The sequence below is a fragment of the Dermacentor andersoni genome, chromosome 2, assembly GCF_023375885.2.
Source record: "Dermacentor andersoni chromosome 2, qqDerAnde1_hic_scaffold, whole genome shotgun sequence".
Classification (NCBI taxonomy): domain Eukaryota; kingdom Metazoa; phylum Arthropoda; class Arachnida; order Ixodida; family Ixodidae; genus Dermacentor; species Dermacentor andersoni.
In genome coordinates, this window is record NC_092815.1 from 178,799,143 (window position 1) to 178,817,817 (window position 18,675).

Genomic DNA, 18,675 nt, shown 5'->3' on the forward strand with positions numbered 1-18,675 from the left:
GCATCCTCTTCTTCCACGTTACCGACTGTGACATCACCCCCTTCGGAAAAAGCACCTTATTGGTGGGGCTCATCGGTCTGAGAAAGGTAAGGTTTGAGACGGCTGACGTGGATGATGTCAGAGAGAGGTAAAGGCAACGTGGCATTCAGCGGGAACACTTCATATGTGACCGGGGTCACCTGACGAAGGATGCGGTAAGGGCAACAGTATCGCGAGAGGAATCTCTCCGAAAGACCAACACGCCGAGTTGGATACCAAACTAGCACAAGAGCACCTGGTTCGTAGTGCACGTCATGATGGCGCTGGTCGTAACGGCACTTCTGGCGTGTCTGTGAAGCAGAAAGACGAATGCGGGCAATCTGGCGTGCTTGCGTCGCTGTGGCTATGACATCCCGAGTGTACTGTGCAGGCGAGTCGAGTGTGGTCGAAAGGAGAGTCTCAAAACGCAAAGCCGGCTCACGGCCGGAGAGGAGATAGAAGGGTGAATATCCAGCTGTGTCGTGGCGTGAGGAATTGTAGGCGAACGTGACAAATGGTGGAGCAATATGCAAGTCGCGATGACATCCCGAGTGTACTCTGTAGGCGAGTCGAGTGTGGTCGAAAGGAGAGTCTCAAAACGCAAAGCCGGCTCACGGCCGGAGAGGTGATAGAAGGGTGAATATCCAGCTGTGTCGTGGCGTGAGGAATCGTAGGCGAACGTGACAAATGGTGGAGCAATATGCAAGTCGCGATGACATCCCGAGTGTACTCTGTAGGCGAGTCGAGTGTGGTCGAAAGGAGAGTCTCAAAACGCAAAGCCGGCTCACGGCCGGAGAGGAGATAGAAGGGTGAATATCCAGCTGTGTCGTGGCGTGAGGAATTGTAGGCGAACGTGACAAATGGTAGAGCAATGTGCAAGTCGCGATGACATCCCGAGTGTACTCTGTAGGCGAGTCGAGTGTGGTCGAAAGGAGAGTCTCAAAACGCAAAGCCGGCTCACGGCCGGAGAGGAGATAGAAGGGTGAATATCCAGCTGTGTCGTGGCGTGAGGAATTGTAGGCGAACGTGACAAATGGTGGAGCAATGTGCAAGTCGCGATGACATCCCGAGTGTACTCTGTAGGCGAGTCGAGTGTGGTCGAAAGGAGAGTCTCAAAACGCAAAGCCGGCTCACGGCCGGAGAGGAGATAGAAGGGTGAATATCCAGCTGTGTCGTGGCGTGAGGAATTGTAGGCGAACGTGACAAATGGTGGAGCAATATGCAAGTCGCGATGACATCCCGAGTGTACTCTGTAGGCGAGTCGAGTGTGGTCGAAAGGAGAGTCTCAAAACGCAAAGCCGGCTCACGGCCGGAGAGGAGATAGAAGGGTGAATATCCAGCTGTGTCGTGGCGTGAGGAATTGTAGGCGAACGTGACAAATGGTGGAGCAATATGCAAGTCGCGATGACATCCCGAGTGTACTCTGTAGGCGAGTCGAGTGTGGTCGAAAGGAGAGTCTCAAAACGCAAAGCCGGCTCACGGCCGGAGAGGTGATAGAAGGGTGAATATCCAGCTGTGTCGTGGCGTGAGGAATTGTAGGCGAACGTGACAAATGGTGGAGCAATGTGCAAGTCGCGATGACATCCCGAGTGTACTCTGTAGGCGAGTCGAGTGTGGTCGAAAGGAGAGTCTCAAAACGCAAAGCCGGCTCACGGCCGGAGAGGAGATAGAAGGGTGAATATCCAGCTGTGTCGTGGCGTGAGGAATTGTAGGCGAACGTGACAAATGGTAGAGCAATGTGCAAGTCGCGATGACATCCCGAGTGTACTCTGTAGGCGAGTCGAGTGTGGTCGAAAGGAGAGTCTCAAAACGCAAAGCCGGCTCACGGCCGGAGAGGAGATAGAAGGGTGAATATCCAGCTGTGTCGTGGCGTGAGGAATTGTAGGCGAACCTGACAAATGGTGGAGCAATGTGCAAGTCGCGATGACATCCCGAGTGTACTCTGTAGGCGAGTCGAGTGTGGTCGAAAGGAGAGTCTCAAAACGCAAAGCCGGCTCACGGCCGGAGAGGAGATAGAAGGGTGAATATCCAGCTGTGTCGTGGCGTGAGGAATTGTAGGCGAAGGTGACAAATGGTGGAGCAATGTGCAAGTCGCGATGACATCCCGAGTGTACTCTGTAGGCGAGTCGAGTGTGGTCGAAAGGAGAGTCTCAAAACGCAAAGCCGGCTCACGGCCGGAGAGGAGATAGAAGGGTGAATATCCAGCTGTGTCGTGGCGTGAGGAATTGTAGGCGAACGTGACAAATGGTGGAGCAATATGCAAGTCGCGATGACATCCCGAGTGTACTCTGTAGGCGAGTCGAGTGTGGTCGAAAGGAGAGTCTCAAAACGCAAAGCCGGCTCACGGCCGGAGAGGTGATAGAAGGGTGAATATCCAGCTGTGTCGTGGCGTGAGGAATTGTAGGCGAACGTGACAAATGGTGGAGCAATGTGCAAGTCGCGATGACATCCCGAGTGTACTCTGTAGGCGAGTCGAGTGTGGTCGAAAGGAGAGTCTCAAAACGCAAAGCCGGCTCACGGCCGGAGAGGAGATAGAAGGGTGAATATCCAGCTGTGTCGTGGCGTGAGGAATTGTAGGCGAACGTGACAAATGGTAGAGCAATGTGCAAGTCGCGATGACATCCCGAGTGTACTCTGTAGGCGAGTCGAGTGTGGTCGAAAGGAGAGTCTCAAAACGCAAAGCCGGCTCACGGCCGGAGAGGAGATAGAAGGGTGAATATCCAGCTGTGTCGTGGCGTGAGGAATTGTAGGCGAACCTGACAAATGGTGGAGCAATGTGCAAGTCGCGATGACATCCCGAGTGTACTCTGTAGGCGAGTCGAGTGTGGTCGAAAGGAGAGTCTCAAAACGCAAAGCCGGCTCACGGCCGGAGAGGAGATAGAAGGGTGAATATCCAGCTGTGTCGTGGCGTGAGGAATTGTAGGCGAAGGTGACAAATGGTGGAGCAATGTGCAAGTCGCGATGACATCCCGAGTGTACTCTGTAGGCGAGTCGAGTGTGGTCGAAAGGAGAGTCTCAAAACGCAAAGCCGGCTCACGGCCGGAGAGGAGATAGAAGGGTGAATATCCAGCTGTGTCGTGGCGTGAGGAATTGTAGGCGAACGTGACAAATGGTAGAGCAATGTGCAAGTCGCGATGACATCCCGAGTGTACTCTGTAGGCGAGTCGAGTGTGGTCGAAAGGAGAGTCTCAAAACGCAAAGCCGGCTCACGGCCGGAGAGGAGATAGAAGGGTGAATATCCAGCTGTGTCGTGGCGTGAGGAATTGTAGGCGAACGTGACAAATGGTGGAGCAATGTGCAAGTCGCGATGACATCCCGAGTGTACTCTGTAGGCGAGTCGAGTGTGGTCGAAAGGAGAGTCTCAAAACGCAAAGCCGGCTCACGGCCGGAGAGGAGATAGAAGGGTGAATATCCAGCTGTGTCGTGGCGTGAGGAATTGTAGGCGAACGTGACAAATGGTGGAGCAATGTGCAAGTCGCGATGACATCCCGAGTGTACTCTGTAGGCGAGTCGAGTGTGGTCGAAAGGAGAGTCTCAAAACGCAAAGCCGGCTCACGGCCGGAGAGGAGATAGAAGGGTGAATATCCAGCTGTGTCGTGGCGTGAGGAATTGTAGGCGAACGTGACAAATGGTGGAGCAATGTGCAAGTCGCGATGACATCCCGAGTGTACTCTGTAGGCGAGTCGAGTGTGGTCGAAAGGAGAGTCTCAAAACGCAAAGCCGGCTCACGGCCGGAGAGGAGATAGAAGGGTGAATATCCAGCTGTGTCGTGGCGTGAGGAATTGTAGGCGAACGTGACAAATGGTGGAGCAATGTGCAAGTCGCGATGACATCCCGAGTGTACTCTGTAGGCGAGTCAAGTGTGGTCGAAAGGAGAGTCTCAAAACGCAAAGCCGGCTCACGGCCGGAGAGGAGATAGAAGGGTGAATATCCAGCTGTGTCGTGGCGTGAGGAATTGTAGGCGAACGTGACAAATGGTGGAGCAATGTGCAAGTCGCGATGACATCCCGAGTGTACTCTGTAGGCGAGTCGAGTGTGGTCGAAAGGAGAGTCTCAAAACGCAAAGCCGGCTCACGGCCGGAGAGGAGATAGAAGGGTGAATATCCAGCTGTGTCGTGGCGTGAGGAATTGTAGGCGAACGTGACAAATGGTAGAGCAATGTGCAAGTCGCGATGACATCCCGAGTGTACTCTGTAGGCGAGTCGAGTGTGGTCGAAAGGAGAGTCTCAAAACGCAAAGCCGGCTCACGGCCGGAGAGGAGATAGAAGGGTGAATATCCAGCTGTGTCGTGGCGTGAGGAATTGTAGGCGAACGTGACAAATGGTGGAGCAATGTGCCAGTCGCGATGACATCCCGAGTGTACTCTGTAGGCGAGTCGAGTATGGTCGAAAGGAGAGTCTCAAAACGCAAAGCCGGCTCACGGCCGGAGAGGAGATAGAAGGGTGAATATCCAGCTGTGTCGTGGCGTGAGGAATTGTAGGCGAACGTGACAAATGGTGGAGCAATGTGCAAGTCGCGATGACATCCCGAGTGTACTCTGTAGGCGAGTCGAGTGTGGTCGAAAGGAGAGTCTAAAACGCAAAGCCGGCTCACGGCCGGAGAGGAGATAGAAGGGTGAATATCCAGCTGTGTCGTGGCGTGAGGAATTGTAGGCGAACGTGACAAATGGTGGAGCAATATGCAAGTCGCGATGACATCCCGAGTGTACTCTGTAGGCGAGTCGAGTGTGGTCGAAAGGAGAGTCTCAAAAATGCAAAGCCGGCTCACGGCCGGAGAGGAGATAGAAGGGTGAATATCCAGCTGTGTCGTGGCGTGAGGAATTGTAGGCGAACGTGACAAATGGTGGAGCAATGTGCAAGTCGCGATGACATCCCGAGTGTACTCTGTAGGCGAGTCGAGTGTGGTCGAAAGGAGAGTCTCAAAACGCAAAGCCGGCTCACGGCCGGAGAGGAGATAGAAGGGTGAATATCCAGCTGTGTCGTGGCGTGAGGAATTGTAGGCGAACGTGACAAATGGTGGAGCAATGTGCAAGTCGCGATGACATCCCGAGTGTACTCTGTAGGCGAGTCGAGTGTGGTCGAAAGGAGAGTCTCAAAACGCAAAGCCGGCTCACGGCCGGAGAGGAGATAGAAGGGTGAATATCCAGCTGTGTCGTGGCGTGAGGAATTGTAGGCGAACGTGACAAATGGTGGAGCAATGTGCAAGTCGCGATGACATCCCGAGTGTACTCTGTAGGCGAGTCGAGTGTGGTCGAAAGGAGAGTCTCAAAACGCAAAGCCGGCTCACGGCCGGAGAGGAGATAGAAGGGTGAATATCCAGCTGTGTCGTGGCGTGAGGAATTGTAGGCGAACGTGACAAATGGTGGAGCAATGTGCAAGTCGCGATGACATCCCGAGTGTACTCTGTAGGCGAGTCAAGTGTGGTCGAAAGGAGAGTCTCAAAACGCAAAGCCGGCTCACGGCCGGAGAGGAGATAGAAGGGTGAATATCCAGCTGTGTCGTGGCGTGAGGAATTGTAGGCGAACGTGACAAATGGTGGAGCAATGTGCAAGTCGCGATGACATCCCGAGTGTACTCTGTAGGCGAGTCGAGTGTGGTCGAAAGGAGAGTCTCAAAACGCAAAGCCGGCTCACGGCCGGAGAGGAGATAGAAGGGTGAATATCCAGCTGTGTCGTGGCGTGAGGAATTGTAGGCGAACGTGACAAATGGTAGAGCAATGTGCAAGTCGCGATGACATCCCGAGTGTACTCTGTAGGCGAGTCGAGTGTGGTCGAAAGGAGAGTCTCAAAACGCAAAGCCGGCTCACGGCCGGAGAGGAGATAGAAGGGTGAATATCCAGCTGTGTCGTGGCGTGAGGAATTGTAGGCGAACGTGACAAATGGTGGAGCAATGTGCCAGTCGCGATGACATCCCGAGTGTACTCTGTAGGCGAGTCGAGTATGGTCGAAAGGAGAGTCTCAAAACGCAAAGCCGGCTCACGGCCGGAGAGGAGATAGAAGGGTGAATATCCAGCTGTGTCGTGGCGTGAGGAATTGTAGGCGAACGTGACAAATGGTGGAGCAATGTGCAAGTCGCGATGACATCCCGAGTGTACTCTGTAGGCGAGTCGAGTGTGGTCGAAAGGAGAGTCTAAAACGCAAAGCCGGCTCACGGCCGGAGAGGAGATAGAAGGGTGAATATCCAGCTGTGTCGTGGCGTGAGGAATTGTAGGCGAACGTGACAAATGGTGGAGCAATATGCAAGTCGCGATGACATCCCGAGTGTACTCTGTAGGCGAGTCGAGTGTGGTCGAAAGGAGAGTCTCAAAAATGCAAAGCCGGCTCACGGCCGGAGAGGAGATAGAAGGGTGAATATCCAGCTGTGTCGTGGCGTGAGGAATTGTAGGCGAACGTGACAAATGGTGGAGCAATGTGCAAGTCGCGATGACATCCCGAGTGTACTCTGTAGGCGAGTCGAGTGTGGTCGAAAGGAGAGTCTCAAAACGCAAAGCCGGCTCACGGCCGGAGAGGAGATAGAAGGGTGAATATCCAGCTGTGTCGTGGCGTGAGGAATTGTAGGCGAACGTGACAAATGGTGGAGCAATGTGCAAGTCGCGATGACATCCCGAGTGTACTCTGTAGGCGAGTCGAGTGTGGTCGAAAGGAGAGTCTCAAAACGCAAAGCCGGCTCACGGCCGGAGAGGAGATAGAAGGGTGAATATCCAGCTGTGTCGTGGCGTGAGGAATTGTAGGCGAACGTGACAAATGGTAGAGCAATGTGCAAGTCGCGATGACATCCCGAGTGTACTCTGTAGGCGAGTCGAGTGTGGTCGAAAGGAGAGTCTCAAAACGCAAAGCCGGCTCACGGCCGGAGAGGAGATAGAAGGGTGAATATCCAGCTGTGTCGTGGCGTGAGGAATTGTAGGCGAACGTGACAAATGGTGGAGCAATGTGCCAGTCGCGATGACATCCCGAGTGTACTCTGTAGGCGAGTCGAGTGTGGTCGAAAGGAGAGTCTCAAAACGCAAAGCCGGCTCACGGCCGAAGAGGAGATAGAAGGGTGAATATCCAGCTGTGTCGTGGCGTGAGGAATTGTAGGCGAACGTGACAAATGGTAGAGCAATGTGCCAGTCGCGATGATTGGAAGAAACATACATTGCTAACATGTCAGTTAATGTGCGGTTCAGGTGTTCGGTAAAACCGTTAGTTTGAGGATGGTAAGCGGTAGTAAGTTTGTGTTTAGTAGCACATGATCGAAGTATACGTCGTCTATGACTTTGGCAAGAAAGTATCAGCCACGATCGGTGAGAAGTTGACGAGGTGCACCGTGGTGCTAGATAACGTTGTGAAGCAAGAAATCAGCGACGTCTATAGCGCAGTTGGTCGGTAGGGCTCTAGTAATGGCATAGCGAGTTGTGTAGTCCGTAGCGACGGCAATCCACCTATTTCCGTCATTCGATATAGGGAATGGTCCGAGAAGTTACGTTATCGTAGCGTTCAGGCATTTTCACGAACCGTTATCGATTTCTTTTGAGCGCTATCGCGTAGCTAGAACAGCCATCTGCAGTATTTTTTATGGCCTGGGGCCGATGCTTGTTGTTGATACAAGAAAATAATTTTTTTGAAAGGCGAATAGTTTCATGCCATTATTTATCTTTAATCGTTTTCGCGGCACAATGACTGCATACAGGCTCTTCATGACAGTGGCTGCAACCTTCGTTCGATAGTGTTCGAGAATTCAGTAAAGTTCCGCAAAACTGCGTCAACTCAATAGACTAGCGATTCGATGGCCATAGATGTTGGCCTTGTAGCAGGGCCTTAATCATCTTGAGTTGACAGAATGCCGGTTCAGAGTCACTCAAAATGTCTATGTGCCCCCACACCGCTATTAGACTCCCTTGGTGTGAACTACTAAGTTATTTATTGCGCAATATATCCAACGGCATGAATCGACGACAATACGATAACAATGACAATGACGAAAGCATGACGACGTTGACACTAGTGACGGCACGACAAAATCAGTGCGTTGAATTATTTTTAAGATGGCGAAAGACGAAGCTTTGTTTGTGAGAGAAACACCGAAACTGACTGCTGCTTTGAAACACGTGTTTTGACCATGTTTCAGAGTGCAGACAAAAATATTCCAGTGATGACTCGACGCCCATTAGGCTGGAACTTGTGGGTCTTGAACTGCAGACCGTCTCGAGCAATGGCTCGTAACGTCGGTGATTACGTCGCATCTTTTAAGCATTCGCATATTGCAGCTCTTCGACTTATTCTATGCTAAATTTATGTCATCATGTCTTCCTTAGCTGATTAAACTGAATGATTTAGGTCGTGCCCTAAAAATCAAGCTATAGAACTTGAGGCTAAGGATGGTCAAGCTCGATTTCTTAAGATATTGCTTGTTAGCAGAGTGTAAGGTAACCGCGAAACACGTCTTCCGCGTCTTCTATCGAAGCAAAACGGCTGTGCGCCTATTCCTGCCACAGCTCGTCTCGAAGCGCTCAGGCCTTCTCTCATATCGGGTTGCCCTGACCGGGCTTGATTTCGAAGTACAGCGACAGTAAGAAACAACACAGAAGTACACACATTTGCGTACAGTGCCCAAGTTCTGTGCTACAATTCAACGACATAATCATGCCGCATACTGCAGCTGTCATGGTGAACATAATCGATTATCGTGCGTTCTCGCAGCGCGCGCGCAGATGCAGCCTGATTTTGAGCTTACCGTGCGCTTCGACAGCGAAGTAGACGGCTGCGCCGAAGAGAACGAGGAGAACCACGGTGGCAGCAGTGAACGCGAAGGGCCTAAGCATTATCTGCACTTGGTAGGCCCTGCACACGAAATGGACAGCCACCGTCACACTTAACGCGATCGAGTAGAAGATAAACTTTTCGCATATTCTGGCCGTTTGTATCACACTGTACTTCATACCATCATTTCGCTTATGAAAAAATATAAGGTTGGCGCGTTCTGCTAGTATTTCACAGTGCTGCTGTGTGCCACACAATCGGCGCTCGCTAAAAGCGTCGCACATATTTACGGTTCAATATAAATCGAAGTCATCAAATAATTGTTTACCACGGAATATGCACGGTACCGCAACGTGCCCCCCCCCCCCCCCCCCCCAAGAAAAACTAATAAATTGCAATTTGTGGATAGGCTCTTTGCCGCACAACACGCGTCAGCGAACCCAGAAAGCGAAACTGGGGCGCTATAACGTAAAGCTATTCCAAACTTTTCTATTCCAATTCTGCAATCAGCCCTCCGCGATTAGTTAAAAACTTTTTTTGAACCACCCCAACTTCGCCTGTCTGTCACGTGACGTCACGAAAACTGCGATAGCTCCGCGTCTGATATGACGCGTGCACACTGATTATGCATGATTGGATCGAACAAAACAAAAATAGTTATGTCTCATTCGACGCCTTTTCGCCATTAGCCCTCGGCTATTGGTCAAAAGTTTTTGGGCTGCATCCACTTCACCTACCCGTCACGCGACGTCACAAAACACCGGAAACTCACCGCGTCAAAGTGACGTGTACGCGTTAAAGGCGCATTAATATGCCGAACAAAACTGTTTTTTTTTTCTGAATAGCCGGAGGCTACCCCCTTCTAAAAGGAATAAAAGATGGCTGCCGCCAATTGCTAGGCACTGGCTACTCGCACCTGCCGGAGAGCGTTGGTTTATTTGCGTACAATAAAACTTTTTGCGTGGCCGTGTAACGTCTTCAAGCACATTCGACATGTTTACGACCTCGCTCTGCCAACTCTTCTTTGCTGAGGATCCGTTTTAGCGGCATTCTTAACCTTCCGTTGCATGCTGCCGCGATTTTCGACCAGCTAATTGAAGGGAAAGCGGACAAATCGCAGACGCCATAACCACCCTCTTGATCCGGTTATCGATTTTCAGTGCACTGGCTCGGCCCCATCGAATCCCTCTCCACTTGAGCGTGTTCCTCGCCTCTTGTTAGTCAATTATATAAGAGAAGCCACTCACTGTAGGCAATGCTATATTCGTTTTTGAAGCAAACAAAAATGGCCTCCTACAAACGAGGGGAGCGTTTGATTTGTCTGTTCAGACAACCCTGCGGGTCACCACCCTATGCTTGCGCCGGCAGTTACGCAAATTTGATGTCTGGAGATTGGAATAAAAACATATTGGAATAGTTTTACATTATAGCGCCCCTGGAAGCTAAACAGAAAGGAGGCTACCAACCGCGGCTTTCGTGAATGAGAAATTACGACTGTTGCGCATGTGTACACCACTCACCACTCGCGTACACCAGCCAGTGGCCAGAATGCTAGTACTAGCGTTCCGCGTACCTTATAGTACTATAGCAGTGTACTTTCTCCAGCTGAGTGTCCAACGACTAAAATGTCCGCTTTTCATTAAAGGGTTCTCTCTCTCTCTCAGCTAAGTGTTCCCTTAACACACTGTGAACTAAGTATGTGCAATAACTTTCAATATTTTTCTTAGACATGAGACAGGAGTCCTTTGTTTTCCCCCGCAACAATTGTGACGAAGGTGCGATAATAGTACTGGCAGTAGTGGTGAAGAACATGGGTAGTAATTTGAAGAACAACTAAGAATTATTAACTACGTCCACTTATCGAATAAGCAAACCTGTTGCAATTATTGAAGAATCAAAATTGTGCAACTGCATTGCACCTCATACCCGCAAATTGGTAGACATAGTTCAGAACCACAATGAGATGAGGACGCTGATATAATTTTAGTCTATAGATGCTGATAAATAGGGCATAGAGTGGAAATGCTCCACTTCAATAAAATGAGTCTGTGTCGACAGTAACATATATTTTTCACGCCTCTTTTCTGCAATTACAAAGTGATACTGCGCAATTCATACAGTAGAGCATTTGTTTCAAGGTTTAGTTTATCGAAAGATATCGCAAACACGTTATCAAAAAACCTTGGTCCCAAAAAATACAAGGGCGATGACGCGTTTAATGGGCCACCAAACTTATTCTTTCAGGAGTCTCTATTAATTCATATGCCACACAAAAAAAAAAAATCACAGCTTTGCCCGAAATGCAAGGCATCTATAGCGATAGTAAAGTGTTAGAGAACTACACAATGTAAGGTTTATAGGTTTATATTCGGCATAAATTCCAATAAACATTCACTTACTGGCTAAATCAACATGCATAGTACCACGCGTGCACAAGCAAAACAAAAACAGATCCCACTCGATGACCACGAACACTGACATCGCTACTTTCTTCTTTTTCTTCTTTTTCATGCGACAGCACTCAAATTCAAAGCCGACTTGATTACTTATAATTGGAAGTTTCTATATTTACTACGATAGCAATCATGCGGACACTCGAGTCGCGTTTGCGCAGCTGCCGCCTCCACCGTGCCGTCCCGGTGGGGACACGGCATACGTGGCCTGCGCGCGGACGGTCAGATCTCCATGAGACAGGCAGTGCGTTTGGCTGCAGAAAAACGACGAAGCGAAATGGGCGCACCGTCAACGCTCCGCCCACTCGGATCGGTGGCGGAGCCCCGACAGCATGCTGCCTTCCACTGCTGGCCTGAGCGTTTCGCGCATGCATTCTATAAGCATACTACAGCGGGACTGCTGAGCTGCTGTTTGAGTACTGGTCTTAACGGAAAGGATAGCAAGCGTCGAGCTAACGTCATCTAATATTTCCCTGGGTTACGCGGACAGTTTCCCGACGGCCTCATTCGTGCTCCAGCGAAGTGCGACACCTGGAACGCAAACGTGGCGCTGCTCCTAATCACGCCAACGTTGTGGGACGCACGGTAGTTGGCCGGGTGCTGTTCCTTGTGCCCAGCAGCAGTCGCCTTGGGTACTGCGTCGTGCCATGACAAAGCCGCGCGTGATTAGAACATTGTCCGAGGAGCTCGTGCGCAATTAAACCTTACTTTCGCTGGCAACGCCTCAGCTGTCATTTTTTTTTCTATGTCAGCCTATAAATACTCGGCGGTGAGGAGAAGACGGGACACCAAGAAGCACAGCCCACCTTTCCACCAACACCTGGGCGGGCGTATCGAGATGGGAGCCACGCTGTGGGCCCCGTTCGTGGCTCGACTGATCGTTCGACGTGGTAGCGTCATTGCTGCGCAGAGAGCAAGGTAGCGCTCGGTATAAGAAATCGATTATGTTTGCTAGCTACACGGTAAAGTGACTGACTGCTTGCAGGGAGAGCAATGCCCGGTAATGAAACGCAAGGTAGTATTTTTATAGAAGGTTTGCATGTCTTCTATCACAAGAGCTCCATTAAGCAGTTTCAGCGTCGCCCAGCTGCGAAGTTCACGAGCGTTCACGGAACACTCAGCAAAAAAAAAAAAAAAAAAATTACACGTGCCAAAATTACTTTCTGACTATGAGGCACGCCGTAGTGAAGGACTCGGGAAATATCGACCACCTGGGGTTCTTTAACGTGCACCTAAATCTAAGTACACGGGTGCTTTCGTGCCCATCTAAATGCGGCCGCCGTGACCGGGATTCGATCCCGCGACCTCGTGCTCCGCAGCCCGACACCATGGCCACTGAGAAACCACGGCGGGTACTCAGCCAACGCTCTAGTCTCGCCTAGTTTCTCACGTCATCCACATTTAAAGCGGCCACTCCACGCGCTTCGTAATCACCGGTTGTAGATAGAACGGCGATGCAGACGAAGAATCACTCTCAAATAAATGTTTTCTTCTTCTTTTTTTCTTTCGACTATATTCTACTTTAAAAAAGATAAGGTCGCATATATACAAATGAAAAGGGGATGTGTCCAAAGTGTGAAGGCGTCACAATCGCGACTGCGCAACAAAGGAGTTTGGAATCACAATACTCCGCATGATGCTTGCTAAGTGTTCAGGACGCAGCGTGTCGAGGCACTAAGTTATCTGGGCTGGCTCGAAAGCGTGCGGACATCTGGGCGGCCCACATGACTGGCACTGGCTTGACTCACCATACACTGCTCGTGCGTCTGACCACGTGTACCAGTCAACTATGAGTTGACTATGCATTCCTTTGTTGCCTCGGAAGGCAATGGCGTCATAGAAGGAAGGGACGTATAGAAACTTGATGTCGCTCCTACCGCGCGTGATCTCTTCTATGCAAGTTGCAGCGAGGTCGGTGGAGAAGAGACGAGAGACTGGCGTGGCACTGGCTGAGACCAGCTAGCCGGGGTATCGACCCGGGGCTTCTTTAAAGCCGCAATGTATCTTCTCTGTCGCCCTACTACAGTGCTAAGACCACGGCGGTCTGCTGGCATTCCACCCTGCACGAAAGTACATTCTCTCCCCCTACCCAGAAAATGTACTCCGCTTTGTCATTCTAAAATGACATTCTAAAAGGCCATCGAGAGCTCGAAAGCTCGCCATGGTCTTACCATGAACTTCGGAAGATGGGGCGTTAATAATCAACAGTGTAAAATTCTTACCAGTTTATTTGCACGGAAACCGGTTCTTTAGCCTTGGAAGTGAGCTGTGCTATATACTGAAATTATTTAGGAAATAAATTCAAATTAAAATTGTTCAACGGCGTGATATACGTTGCTGTATGCATAAGTGCACAGGTGTGTGTTAAATGGTTTCTTCGAACCTTCGTTTTCTCATAAATACTATATAACTAACGCACATTGCACATGCATTTTAGTGATATTGTATTGTCTATGTGGACATTGTATAAGCGCATTATGGCACCGTCCGAACTGCCTTGCGTCGTTGTTTCAAACACTTGGCATTCCTGTAGCTTAGAGAGCCGAAGGTTCACGTGCACTGTTCTTTCATACGGCTTGATTTGCCAGGCATTCTCTGAACAACTGCTATTCAAGTACGCTATGTGCACCGTTTGCTCACTGTCTTGTACAGCATTCCAGTTGTACACCAGAAGCATATCATGCCTAGTCCCAAATTTAGTCTTCAGCACTAGTGCTCGTTACTCCCCGACACCACAGCCTACGGTTTACTTTATAGGGTTCCCCATATATACCTGTTTGCCTTTCTACGAGTTCCGATGGAATTTTTTCAAGTCCACACGATGCGCCAATAATGGTGGATCGGTGGGCAGAGGCAATATGCGTGTACCTGCCTTTTTTCTGACACTCTAGTGGCATTAGTTCTCGGCGGACGCCCTCATTATAAAAGATGCCAAGACAGCTGTGGTACTTCCTTCATCAGTGGCTGATAGGGAGTCAGTCTTGCCGTCTTGAGCCGTTACGGGTCTCGAATGCGCGCTAAATTGTTCGAAAGCGTCGCTTACCTCAAGGCCAGTGAGGCCGCCATAGCACTGTGTCTTCTTTCTCGTTTTCTTCTTGCTGCCCAGTCCAGAGAAGATGCCAGTGATGATGATGACAACCCCATGTGAAACGTTCGATTTGGGGTCATGAACAACACCGAATGCACGCAGGAGTGAGTGAGTGAGTGAAAACTTTTATTGAGTCTTTCAAGAGTTTCGCGGTTACGAGGTCTCCGTCGTCTTCATCTTCTTGGCGCTGGCGACTTCAGACTTCTCTTCAGCAAGGGTGGGCCCCTATTCCAAGGCTCCACTGAGTCGTGCTGCATCGCTCGCGTGCTGCACTAGGGCCTTTTGGGCCGTGAGCTCGCTGCTGGTGAGCCGACTCTCCCATTGCTCCGCACTCGGGTGTTCGTGTTTGTGGAATGCTTTGTTGCGTTCGCACGCAGGAACTTATTTGTGAAACTGTGTGCGAAACAGCATTACAGGACAACTCGGTGTGACGTGTATGTCTTTCATGCAACTTTGGAAAACATAGCCAATAAAGTTCGTGTAACGCCTTCGTGTGCCTAAATAATACTTTACAAAGGCTGTAAGTTATGCACACGTAGTTACGCGCAAATATGAGGGCAAATTTCATGTAGTCATGGGGCCATTTTCAGGAAACGCTATCGCGGTGGCAGTTGTATTTCTCCCGCGACGGAGGGCTAAATTCTGAGCCGTTTTCTGGTACACTTGCAATGCCCCGTAGCGCTTGAATTTGTAATTCAGTGCAAAAGCTGCAAATAACCCCCACACTTTGTACTTCGTGTACACAACATCCCCAACTGGGCCCTTCATTTTCCCTAAACGCAAACAAGATGACTTGCTTAGGCCACTGATAACACAGGGGAAACACTGCAAACCTTGTATAAAGCATGAACATAAAGTGGAAACGAGAGTTCAGTACTTTTTTGCAAAACTCGTATATTGTAAGCAGGAACTTTAAGCTTTCGCCACGCATTATACTTAACATGTACTGAATTATCACTAAATATAATCTCGATGGTATGTAAAGTTCTCTAAATACACTGGGAAACATATAATTACGAGAGTATAACACAATTCTAGCAATTCGTTATGGAACGTTCGCAAACGCTGCAATTAACCGACGCTCTTGAAGCTTCGCCCACACATATTGCGCATAAAATGCCCCTTGTTCTAACAAAATGGCATCCTTAAGGCACTTTGAGGTTTTCCAGGACATTGGACAAACTTCCTACGCGGACCATAAAAAAACAAAAAAAAAACCGCCTGTAAAGTTGAGGACGCTTAAGCATAAGTAAGTTTCTACAAATGCTGCAGTTAGCCTGCACATTTCAGTCTTTCAGTACGTGCCGCCCATAACATATGACCCCAATTTCTCCTTAAATATAGTATGCCGCCGCCTTTGGTTCTTTCCAAAATGGTATTACATATAATGCCTCTCGAGCATGAAGCTTGGCTGTACGACGCGATAAAGCCCCTGCTGCAATCATAAGTGCAAAGCGGGCGCTGCCCACTGCGGCAGTCGAAATAAGATCGTGGAAATGTAACGGCAGCTTAATTTTACGCCGGCCTGCTGCATCGCCCAAGAGTCTCACCACCGATCTGCGCTTCGCGATGATGCGTTCGTAACCGGTTAAATTCAAAGAATAATCTCAGACCAATTATTTCGGCTTACATGACCGTTTTGAAATGTTCAAACGCCGAACTAGCTAATTCTTGCCTGCTTCTGTTTGCCTCTGTTTACTTTACTGTCGCTATTTTTATACTTGTTAATGCTTATTTAAAGGGGTTTTGTACTTTTTCTTCTGTATATATCCCGCTGATCACTGATTGTGACAATGTTTGACAGGGACCTACGTTGTTGTGTTCAATGTTCCGCCCCCACCCCTCCTTATGTAATGCCCCTTCTAGGGGTCTTTAAGGACCAATAAATGATGATGATGATGATGATGATGATGATGATTACTTTTATGACGATTCCTTTCGTATTTCATAAACATGTGTAGTAAAGCTTGTACACGTAACAAGTTGATTAATTTAATTAGTTGATTGATCGCTTTGCTTTTTTTCTTGCAAATTATATCCACCTGGGCCGATAGTTATCGGTAGCGACGCCTTTCGTGTAACCTTCTTGGGCTTCCTTTATAATGTCTTCGAAGTAAAAAAAAAAGACAGCAGACTTGTGCGACCTTGCCGACTAACAATACAATTTCCAGTGAAGCTGTTTCAAGCAGTTACTGTAAAAATTTCAACTGTCTGTAATTAAATGCTACACTACAAACTGTGCGCCTACATGACTGGTGCAGTTGAAACTTTCTAGCATATGATGCAATTGGGTACAAGGTAGGAAAATTGCTAAAATGCAGTAATTAATCTACACATATGTTACTGCGACAATAATAACAATATTATTTCCCCCATTTTCACCAGATGTTAACTTGTTGTTGTTTACATTTTCCCTCATGACAGCCTGTCAACTTCTACGTCGTTCCTAAAGCGCAATTTTAACACTCCAGATAACCTGCATACGTGATTTACGTTAAGGCCTGTAATATGGCAGCGTATTTTGAACTTTGTTTACCTGTTACCTATAACTTGCCTCTAATGTTAAACACGATAAGCAATGTCCCTTTTGTAGATCCTCGAGGACACCACTAAAGATATTGAATTGTTATGGGATATCACTAGCACGAAGGCATAGATGGCGATCTCGGGGAGCTGCTCAGTGAGATATACAGGGTGTTTTTTTAACTGCACCAAATTTTTAAAGATTTCCTGTGGCAAATAGCACAATTCAAATTCTTGATGTAAATTACTTGAAGAGGCGGCCATTACTTCAAGAAGAAATCAAAATGTTTAATTGAATAATTGACATAATTACGCTAATTATCTTTTTTTATTACGTTATGCCACATATTTCAATATACGAATTATAGCCTTTCAGTTCGCACGGTATATCCACTTGAAACGAATTCTCTGGACAGCACCAGTTCGGAGATATTTATTTTCAAAGTGTCTGTCGAAACGCATTGGTGTTCCACTTACTTTTGTGCTTCAATGCATAAAAGAGCGCTTTCTTTAAAAAGTAAATAGAACGCCTGTGCATTTCATGCTTAGTTGACGTCGTATTTTTTTACCTTAAACGTAATAGCAAATTAATTACTACACAAAAGTAATGCGTAAAAAGGTCACTGAACGGCAAGTGCTTGGCACCTCGTCAACGCTTCGAGATGTTCTCATTGTCACTTTTTTACCTATATGCAATAATTAGAGCTATTTAATTATGACGCTCCTCACGACTGAACGTCTAGACAGCGACGCTTGGCTGCGGATTTTGATTCCCCACAAAGAAGTATAGACTATATTCTTCAAATTGAATTGGAAGTACTACGGCTTGTCTAACGGCTATGTACGGTTATGTCGTACGGCTATGTCCAGCTGATTCACGATGAACGAGAAAAGCACTTTATTCTAGGAGAGTTCCGATACAGCAATGTGTAACCAATTCGAATACGAACGTTGTAAAAAAGGGGGGATTTGGATACTGAATCGAACATCAGATACATTTCTGGTGCTAAATGTGAAGAATGCAAACAACGAGTAACAAAGTGGAGGAAAAAGTCTGGTTTATTTCTTCGAGCGCGCGCGCACAGTAGTACACGAAAGTCCATCCATACGGGTATCTCGTGAATCAGCAAAAACTAAATAGGTCACAGCCTGTCTTGGTTGGCTTATGACGGGTACTTCAGGTGGACTATACGCATATCCTCGGAAGGCCGACCACAATAGGCGTTGTAGTCGCGCACATTCCCCTGTAGCAGAATATCAGAAGACGTGGAATAACAAAATATTAAGCTAAACACTTCATTTTCAGACAAAAACGTTCGATTCGCACTGGGAATCTCAGGAGTTTACACATATTTTCTTGCTATCGAAAACATAAGTACTGCATGTGCAGTACTGTAGCTGAACGTGTGACAACTTATCATATCCGTGCAATACATAGACCTTACAATTATTGCATTGTATATATATTGTATTACTCTTAATTACATAGGGTTCTTTATGCGAGCACCGTGGGCGCCCTAATGTACTAGTTGCATTTCATGTTGTATTATCCACTGTCTCTATTCGCATATTGTTGTCCTACCACCTTATCTACAGCGCCCACCATTGGGTAAGTACTCTAGAGAACAAAGAATAGAATAATCGTACGGGGCCAGTCAACCAAGCCGAATTGAAGCAGTATATTGTTAAGATACAGTTCGTTGCGAAACGATCATTATGAATTTTTTATTGTGTGTATTAGCGCAGCATTTCGCCGCTCTGATTACTGTGTCCATTATTATTACATACAAAGTAGCGGGTATTCATAGATCATTCCTGCCGATTATCGTGAAAGACGTATTGGACACTTAAGAACT